This window comes from Xyrauchen texanus, chromosome 44, assembly GCF_025860055.1.
Source record: "Xyrauchen texanus isolate HMW12.3.18 chromosome 44, RBS_HiC_50CHRs, whole genome shotgun sequence".
NCBI lineage: Eukaryota > Metazoa > Chordata > Actinopteri > Cypriniformes > Catostomidae > Xyrauchen > Xyrauchen texanus.
In genome coordinates this window covers 4,830,477-4,840,830 of record NC_068319.1, presented here as the reverse complement: position 1 = coordinate 4,840,830, position 10,354 = coordinate 4,830,477, and the positions used below count along the sequence as shown (strand labels likewise).

The following is a 10,354-nucleotide window of genomic DNA, read 5'->3' as shown; positions in this document are numbered from 1 at the left end:
GTTCACATTTAAAAATGAAAATTCTTCATTTATTCACCCTCATGTTCTTCCAAACCTGTATAACTTATTTTATTCACAGAAGAAAGATACGGTTTGGAACAATGTGAGGGTGAGCAAATGATTTCAGAATTGTCATTTTTGGGTGAACTATCCCTTTAATTTCATACATGTAATAATGTAGATGAGAGAGAAGAGCCAGAATGAAAGATCAGGATGATGATCGCCGTCTGTCACTGTCGCCTCATGCCCAGAAGCTGAATTCAAACCTTAACACGACACCATCTCTGCCAAACACGGCACTGCTGACGGTTGCCAGATTGCAATACATCTGTTTCACAGTGCTAATCCACTGCTGTCTTTTCCTCTGGATCCAAAGGCAGCAATTTTAGTCACATTTCAAATGAAAAATGACTAGTTACTTCCATAATAAATGTTTCTGGTCTTATTGTGAAAGATTCATCACAACATGTTATTCAAAATAAGAAAATGTTTGCTTGCTCTGCCTCTAAAACAACTTTCCTTTTAGGTCACCAAGTCTTCTCATTTTTCGACTCAACCATCTGTTGTATACAGACCTCTTTTTACAATCCAATCAATTCCTGATGGATAAAATCAAGTCAAACCTTTGTCTTTGATTATCCTGTTTCGCTCAGAGAGGTCACATTACAATGCCATTTCATGTTGACTTTAAGGCAAGATATTTTTGGGATTAGTCTTAAAATGTTATAAAATACTTTAAACGAATCAAATATATTAGCCTAAATCAAGTGATTAGAGATCATTAAGTAAAGTACAGGATTTGTTTGAGTTACGATCTCACAAGCGAGAATATAATCCACATCTAAGCAGAGAGGGGTTCAGAGAAATTGAATGTGACCGTCTCTGACCTCTCTTTTGTGAGGTGCGCCGTAGTCTGAACCAATCCTTTCACTGCCCGCTGCTTTCAGAGGTCAGGGGTCCCCTCTGTACTTCTAATTCATGATTTGAGAACACTTTGGATACCTGCATTGGTAATTGAATTAGTTTATTAGGCTATGATTTAATTATAACTTTTTATTTCACAGAATTGACTAGCACATGTTAAAACTGGGAGAAAAAAATTAAATAAATTTCTGAATAGACCAAGTGTTAAATTGTAGGGACCTGGCAGTGAAATGATACCATTTACACAAGCTGCCTGCCAAATGCTTCCTGACTGAACATTTTTATAACAAAGTAATGGTACACCATTTTGGCTCAAGCGTCTTCCACACTCATGATATGTTATATGCAGTTATGTGCAAGGTGATTTAGTGTATTGTGCAGACGAACGGCTAATGGACTGGTGTAGAGCCAACAACCTGTCTCTGAAGGTGGACAAAACAAAAGAGATGGTCTTTGACTTTAGGAGAGCACAGAGAGACCACTCTCCGCTGAACATTGACGGCTCCTCTGTGGAGTTCGTCAAGAGCACCAAATTCCTTGGTGTTCACCTGGCGGAGAACCTCACCTGGTCCCTCAACACCAGCTCTATCACCAAGAAAGCCCAGCAGCGTCTCTACTTTCTTCGAAGGCTGAGGAAAGCACATCTCCCACCCCCCATCCTCACTACATTCTATAGAGGGACTATTGAGAGCATCCTGAGCAGCTGCATCACTGCCTGGTTTGGGACTTGCACCGTTTCGGACCGCAAAGCCCTGCAGAGGATAGTGAGGACAGCTGAGAAGATCATCGGGGTCGCTCTTCCCTCCATCAAAGACATTTACAAAAAACACTGTATCCGCAAAGCTACCAGCATTATGGATGACCCCACACACCCCTCACACAAACTCTTTACCCTCCTGCCACCTGGCAAGAGGTACCGAAGCATTCGGGCCCTCACGGCCAGACTGTGTAACAGCTTCTTCCCTCAAGGCATCCGACGACTCAATACTCAGAGACTGGACTGACACACACACACACACACACACACGTGTCCTATGTTGTTTTATGTAGCACCATGGTCCTCATGGAACGTTGTCTCGTTTCACTGTGTACTGTACTAACTGTATATGTTTGAACGACAATAAAAACCACTTGACTTGAAGTAGGATGTCAAATAAATATACATGGAATATAAATATTAATGAATAGCTGAATATGCACGTGATTGTGTTGCTACAATGGAGAGGAAATGGGGCAGTTATAACTGTTCATAAGGGGAATGACCTGAGGGAAGAAACTGTTCTAGTGCTCAGAGCTCTGAAGCGCCGGCCAGAAGGCAACAGTACAAAAAGGAAGTGTGCTGGGTGTAGGGGTAGGGTCCAAAGGGATTTTTCCAGCCCTTTTCCTCCCTCTGGGGTGTACGGTTATTGGAGGGTGAGAAGGTGAGAATCAATAATCTGCTCCGCAATCCGAACTATCCTTTAAAGTCTTCTGATATCTGATTTTGTAGCTGAACCAAACCAGACTGTTATAGTAGTGCAGAGAACAGACTCAATGACTGCTGAGTAGAACTGTATCAACAGCACCTGTGGCAGGTAAAATTTTCTCAGCTGGCGAACGAAGTACAACCTCTGCTGGGCCTTTTTCATAATGGAGACAATGTGGGTCTCCCACTTCAGGTCCTGTGAGATGGTAGTGCCGAGGAACATGAATGACTCCACTGCTGCCACAGTGCTGTTTATAATGGTGAGGGGGGTCAATGTTGGGGTGTTCCTCCTGAAGTCCACAATCATCTCCACCGTTTTGAGCGTGTTCAGCTCCAGGTTGTTTTGAATACACCAGTGAGCCAGCCGTTCAACCTGCCTTCTGTATACTGGCTCATCGTCATCTTGGATGAGGCCGATGACAGTAGTGTCTTCTTCAAACTTCAGTAGCTTGACAGAGGGATCCTTGGCAGTGCAGTCTTTTGTGTACAGGGAGAAGAGTAGTGTGGAGAGCACAGATCCCTGGAGGGCACCAGTGCTGATCGTACATGTGCAGGAAGTGAATTTCCCCAAGTCTCACTAGCTGCTGCCTGCCTGTCAGAAAGCTGGTGATCCACTGACAGATAGACGTGGGAACAGAGACTTGGTTTAGTTTAGTCCAGAGAATAGCTGGGATGACTGTGTTGAAAGCCAAACTGAAAACCACAAATAGTATCCTTGCATAAATCCCTGGTCTGTCTAGATGTTGCAGTATGTAATGCATTCCCATATTGACCGCATCATCCACCGACCTATTAGCTCGATAGGCAAACTGCAGGGGATCCGGTAAGGGTCCGGTGATGTCCTTCAGGTGGACCAACAACAGTCTCTCAAATGACTTCATGACCACAGATGTCAGGGTGACGGGTCTGTAGTCATTAAGTCCTACAATCATATATATATATATATATAATGCGTGTTTATATATAATTCTATAAAGAAATAAAAAAAACACTGAAAAAATACAAAGAGAAAAAAAAAATAAACAATGTATTTGATATTTTGTTGTACTTTTTGGAATTAGTTGTGCATACGCTTCTCAGATTTTTGTTTGTTTTTGGTATTATTATTAATATTTGCTTGTTATATTACATTTATTTATATTTTTTTACTATTATTTTAAGAACACACATATTCAGCATATTGTCAGGTGGTTTTATTCTTGAAAAGTTGCACATAAATGTAATGGTAAAGTATCAAACTGTAATCAATGTAAATCTCTACTTTTCTTAATTTTGTTTTGGTTGATTACAATTTCTATCTCACATTACTGTTTGAAAACACACACAAAACCCCTCCTGAAATGTTAACATATTATAATGCATTGTGTCGAGCGCAGCACAATCGTCACAACCCTTCCCCAAAGCCAATCTCGTTCGTTCAATCACTCGACGATCCATTAATCGAGTCTCGCATTCGAGGGGAAGTCGGTCAGCTGGGGAGGGCTGTGAGGGGGTGATTGACAAAAAAGGAAGAAAAAAAAAACGAAAGAAAGAGAGCAAGCAAGCTAGAAAGAAAAAACGGCCTCTCTTTCTTCCGACAGAGCACCTCCATCCCCATGATCTCATGAATAAATTATAGCGGCTCATTGTGCAACAGAGGGAGGAATGCAGTCGAGCAGACTCTCGCACACATACACGCGCGCGCACGCTCTCACGCGCACACACGCACACGCACAGGAGAAGCAGCAGTAGCAGCACGAGAGGGACTCTCAGGATTTACACAAAAACGTTTCATTAAAACACACAGATGCTGTGCGGTAGAGAGCTTAGGTTGCATTTAATCACGCATGGATCATAAAAATATTCACTCGTAACGAAGTACCTGCGAATATGATCCAGTTTTAAACGGTTTTAGTGTGTTTTCACGGCTTCCGATTTGTGAGTTAAAGAGATATCTGAGGAAAGCGTGAAGGGCTTTTATTTGGATCTATCTGCAGATCCGAATCTTTGATTTTAAAACATTTTAAAAAGGATTTTCTAACCAAAATCGCCCAACACGGAATCAAATCCAACCAACAGATCAACCTAGGGCAGCCGGATTGGAAGGTGAGGACGAATCAAATCTGGTCTAAGCAGATCTCTTCTATATTACTTGTGTGTTTTGTAATGTATTGTGTGTGTGCATTTGTGTATGATGATGCATTTTGTATACAATATGACTCCAAGAGGGCTAGTTCTCAATCTAGGTCATTTTAATGGCCCGGCTAAAACGTTTCCTGCCTTTCTTTACTGGAAACTGCTTTATACCAGTTGTTAAACCAGTAATCATCTGTAATAATTAAGCAATGTTCTTAGAATGTACGTTATGATAAAAACCCGTGCACGTGAGCTTAAAGTGTAAATGCCTCCTGCTAGACTATGAATGGTTGGTCAGTCAGGGTTGCATGTTTTTAGATGCTTGTAAAGTGCACTAAATGTTTACAAATAATTCTGTATAAATTGATGTGCATGTGCTGATGGTCAAAGTTATGGCTGATGTGCTTATGCATGCTTTTACTGTCATGCAGTGTAGCATTTTGATCCAAAATAGCTGTGAAATAAGGTTCTAGACTGTGAATCTCAGTTTGTTTTAAAAAATGTGCCCTATTTTGTTCTGGTGAGATGTGACCCTATAGTGTTTTTATTAGACCATATTGGCTACTGAGAAGGTAACTTCACATAAGAATGCCTTTGAGATTGTGTTGTTGTTTTGCCTGTCATTGGTTGCATGCTGTTTGTAAAGTTATTTGATTGCCAAACTTTTGTCATAATAAACCACAATATCTCCCTGAACCATTGGAGTAGATGTTTACACATGTTAGTATCAGGGCGGAGGAGATATAATGCTTGTTTTCCTTGAACCTGAGCTGAAACTGAGTTGCTCCATATATAGGAGACTTTCGTTTGTATAAGTTCATGGGAAGGAGGGGGTTTGCTTGTCGCATCACAATACCTTTTGCATTAGCATCATGATGGAGCGCTCCAGATGCTTTACATGTTGGCAGTACACCTACAGGCAGGTTGGTGTAGTGGGAGGCATCATAGGCCAGTAACAACACCGTAGGTGAGATGGACAGATGGTGAGGATGGTGTACAGACTCTGTTTGTGGGTCACAGGACAGGTAGGCAACAAATGCTGTGTTTCGCCCATCCCCAGGGGTCAAATTATGGCCACAGACACCCCCCTTGTTGATTTTCGGTTGTTTTAGGAACTTATTTGCATGCGTTGTTTCTTTCTAAAGCGTGCAAAGAAGTATCTGTGAAGTGATAGATCACTTAATTATGATAAGGACCCAAGCCATCTGCTATTCTTGAAAAAAACGGCATTCAACGGCTGACGCGCTTTTCACTTTTAGATGGAAATAAAATGATGACATCACTATTTATCATCATGAATATTTCACAGAGGATGGCGCATTGTCTATGTTTGTTCTGTATGTGTCAAAAATATTCGTACTAAAAGCACTTCTCGTAGTGAAGGGGTCAACAGTGTCCAGTAAAGCTCAAGTCCTAAAGATGAGCATGATGGCTTTGTGTCTGCTCTCTCCAGGGATGGAAGCCTAAGCTTTATATTATTAAATGTGCTTGGAGGTTGCACGGCTATTCTGTGGAAATTCATCCTGTATTAGGGAATATTTGCATGATAGATAGAGTTTACAGCATCTTGTCATTTGAATGTTCTCAGAGTTTGACCTATAGTTCATCCTTCTGTTTTTCAGAATTTGGGCTATATTTGGAAAAGGAAATACCCATAATACTGTTTCTACAGTGTAGTTTGTGTACTGTGCACACTATGTAGCTATAAAATACCCTGATACACTACTACATGTGTCAAAATGTGCAGTATACAACAGAGCACTTGACTTGGCCTCCCATTTCAAGTGTCATGAATGCGCTGGAAGTAAAAGCTGCGATATTAACATCTTTCTCATTATTTGATTGGACTGCCAGTTGTTAAAATATTTCTGTGCAAAATTGGATCAAAGGAATTTTCTGGAGTTCAATATAAGTTAAGCACAATGAACAGCTTTTTTGGAATAATGTTGATTACCACAAAACATTGTTTTGTCTTCATCGTTAATTAAAAAAGAAAGAAAGCAAATATCGGTTAAAGTAAGGCACTTAGAATGAAAGTGAAAGGGACCAGTCTATAAACGTTAGCCTAAAATATGTGCTGTTTCAGAAGTATAGCCACAAGACATAAACACATGTGTTAACATAAGGGGCCATTTACATGATAACGTTTTCAACTAAAAATGAAAAAACTTTTTATGCATTTTGGCTGTTCGTTTACACCACAGCGGCGTTTTGAGGCCTAAAAACGCAAACTTTTGAAAACCGGTTTCAAAGTGCAAGTTTTTGAAAAAGATGCCGTTATCATCTCCGTGTAAACATACAAAAACTATGACCTCATTAGCACAAGTATTACATGTTCACTCTATAGGCATGCGTGCTAGTACTTCAAAACAATGCGCAAGACATTCAAAACTACAGTGGCGGACTACAGGACTGTGTTTGTGCTGCTTAAGATTTTGAGTTTATTGATGCTTCTCCAGCAAAGTAATTGTAGTAATAAAGCAACCTCATCGTCCGTCCAGACCAAATTACTCAATGCTTTCGACATCTTCATTGTTTGTATTCACTGCTCTGTGGAAGAATGCTTATGTGCGCATGTGCGTAGTGTTTCATTACTAGTGACATCGCCAACCTGGCATGGCATGAATAATACAGCGTTTTTAGTCGTTTTCGCGGATCTGTGTGAACGGCGATAACTTTGACAACGTTGTCATCTGTATGCAAAGCTTTTCAAAACGCAAAGGAAAAGCTTTACCGTTTTAGTACATCGTTGTTGTGTAAACGTACCCTTAGTGTGATACTAGAATTTACTAAATGTATCTGTGTCAAATTATATACGGTAACACAACTTTGTTGGTGTTGACGAAACCCTGTAATGCTGGTTTTGGATATAACTTGACACAGATAAAGTTAGTGAGCAATTTTATTATCCTTAAGTCATGTTAGCATGTATAATGTTTACGTGTTTTTGCTATACTTTTGAGACAGTTTGTATTTTAAGGTTTACGGATTGGCCCAAAGTGCCTCACTGTAACTTTAGATTTTTACTTCTTTCTTTTTTTACAAAGAAACAAGGGACGAGTCGAAAATATTTTTGTGGTTATCAACATTATGCCACAAATGCTGAAACCAGAGCCAGGCTAGGCACCAAGGGGTGCATTTTCCCCTAGATTTTCCTTGTGCTCCCCATAGTCGGATGGCGAGACGACCAAGAGGGATCTCCCCGGTCTAATGAAGGGAGAACCAATTGCCAACATCCAAGTTAAAGGAATATTGCATGTTCAAGTTAAGCTCAAACTCAACTTGTCCCTCCTATTTAAAATAAATAAATAAATAAATAAATCTGGTTTACAGTGAAGCACTTACAATGGAAGTGAATGGGGCCAATTTTTTGAGGTTTTAAAGGCAGAAATGTGAAGCCTATAATTTTAATAAACCAGTTGCATTACATTTTCTATTAAAACTTGTGTATTATTTGAGCTGTAAAGTAGTCGTTTTAGGGTTTATGTCATTAAAATTGGATGTAACTTTACACAGAAAACGTTAATAAGCAATTTCGTCACTAAAATCATGTTAACAAACATATTGTTTACGTCTTGTGGCAATACTTTTTAAACAGTGATTTTAATGTTACAGATTGGCCCCATTCACTTTCATTTATTTTTGCATTTTGAGGGATGTCAAAATTTTTTTTAATAATCAACATATGCCACAAGTGCTGTCGATTGAGCTTGATGTGTATTGAACCCGGAACATTCCTTTAAACATGCAAAACAATCTTGTTTTTTCAAGATGTTATTGGATGCCACTCACTGAAGTGACCAGGTGATAATGTACAGTGCACGACATTCTACTGTTTGAATCATTTATTAATATTGCACAAGGCATTGCATATTGCTTTTAAAATACTATTCTTAAAATAAGTAAACAGAATAAACTGTGCATAATTCAGCTAATATTCCATTTGAACAAAGCCAAAGTCCGTCATTCTTTCTGTATTTAAAGAGACTTGGACTCCATTCATTCTTGCCATATTTTGAAACTCTGTTCGGTTTAACAGTAGTGACTCGTATCAATCTTTTCATCTGACTTTAATTGACTTGTTAATGATTAGAACATTCCATACACGTGGCTCGGCTGTAATGGAGTGGTGGTGGCGTAGTGGCTAAAGCACAGGGCTGTTAATCAGATGGTCACTGGTTCTAACCCCATGGCCACCACCATTGTGTCCTTGAGCAAGGCACTTAACTCCAGGTTGTTCCAGGGGGATTGTCCCTGTAATAATTGCACTGTAAGTCGCTTTGGATAAAAGCGTCTGCCAAATGCATAAATGTAAATGTAAATGTAATGGTAAGCCACATCCATTAGCATGTCATGTCATTGCGGATAGGAGTCGGGTTTTAAAATAAAGCTATTGCACCCGGAAACCTATCACTTTATTTTTTAACCTTGGTTTGTGCAAACACTGTGCTTGACCTTGGCACGGAATGTGAGTGTGAATACAGCAGTTTTGTTGGGGATGGTGTCAACAGAGGCCCTGCTCTACGAACGAAAGGATGAGCAGGTAATTTAATACTGTCTTCACACAATGACGAATAAAAAGACCACCCAGGAAGAATAATTCCATCATATGGCAAAAAAACTAGACGTAGAGTGTGTTAATATTTGTCTCAGACCCTGCAGGCTTTAAGAGTGAACAGGATTACTCCAGATCACATTAAAAGCAGAAACACAGACAGATTCATGGCCTTGCCCTCTCTTTTCTGTCTTTCTCACTGTTTCGGTACTCGAGGTGTTTTCTTTTTATATATATCCATAGAACACATGCAGTGTTGAAATCAACGTCCCTACCGCACGCTTGGATCTGCCCAGGCTATATTTGGCCCTTTTACGTCAATTTCCTCTGAGTTTTTGTTCTGTGGTCGTTATCTTGAGTTGTGGTGGATTCGATTTCTGAACAGTTTGTAACGCTCGTTCACTCGCTAGTATGAAACTGGGACCCCCACTGTCTGCCTAGGGAGAGATGTGGTTAAAGGGTTTAATGTGATCACATGATGGTGGAGTAAAGGGGCTGCTTTGTGATTAAACATTAAGATGTTAAGGTACAGATCAATGTAATCGATGCTTAAGCTTCTAGTGCCTTCAAAACTGATTCATGGCAGTTTTCCTCCCATGATGCTGATGGCCAACAGCACGCTACAACACACATATTACTACAGGCTACCTCTGCAGACCTTACTATATATAAAGGATGAATAAATATGTCACATCATCTATATGTATTTAACTAGGCCTGTCGCGATTATTAAGTAATTGTTTGTGATATTGTGATGCACCTCGGAGCTGGATGGTTTGTTTCAGGGATGCTCCGATCGATTGGTATCGGCCGATATGTACGTCCTATGATTCGATTGGTGATCAGTAATTTGGCCAATCACGTAAGCTGATCGCTCATGTTGCGAAAGGTGCACGGCTCCTTTAAAACATCAGCAGGTCTGCCATGACATCACTGAGTGTGGGGAATACTGGCATAGTGTTGTAAGATTCAATTCAACTAAATGAAAAGGCAGGGAAGGAATTTATAAATATAATAATTATTCATACAATATTAAGGTACCGCAATATAATGTATTAAATGTAATGCAAAAATAAAATAAGAAATAATAATAATAATTATATGAAATAATGACAACGATTCAATAACCAAAAATGTCACATTAAGTTTAAGTGCACCTATGGGTTATCAATTTGTCTTAGGTTTGACACTAAGCATAATTTTTTTAATCTGTCTTGATATAGAGAATTTCTTTGTTAGCCTATACTTGATTTAAAGTCTTTTTTTTTAAAGTTTTAATAAGCCTTTTAAACTTT

General features: G+C 39.6%; 1 protein-coding gene across 2 annotated transcripts in view; it reads left to right on the top strand.

The window, feature by feature from the left end:
- Positions 1-3,905: 3,905 nt before the first annotated feature.
- The window catches only part of LOC127636619 (zinc finger MIZ domain-containing protein 2-like), a 61,580-nt gene continuing 55,131 nt past the window's right edge, over positions 3,906-10,354 (top strand). The window contains exon 1 of one of the 2 annotated variants that reach the window (XM_052117266.1): positions 3,906-4,474. The gene's annotated coding sequence lies outside the window, so the exon portion shown is untranslated. The remainder of the gene's footprint in view (positions 4,475-10,354) is intronic. The other variant, XM_052117265.1, reaches the window with a different exon arrangement.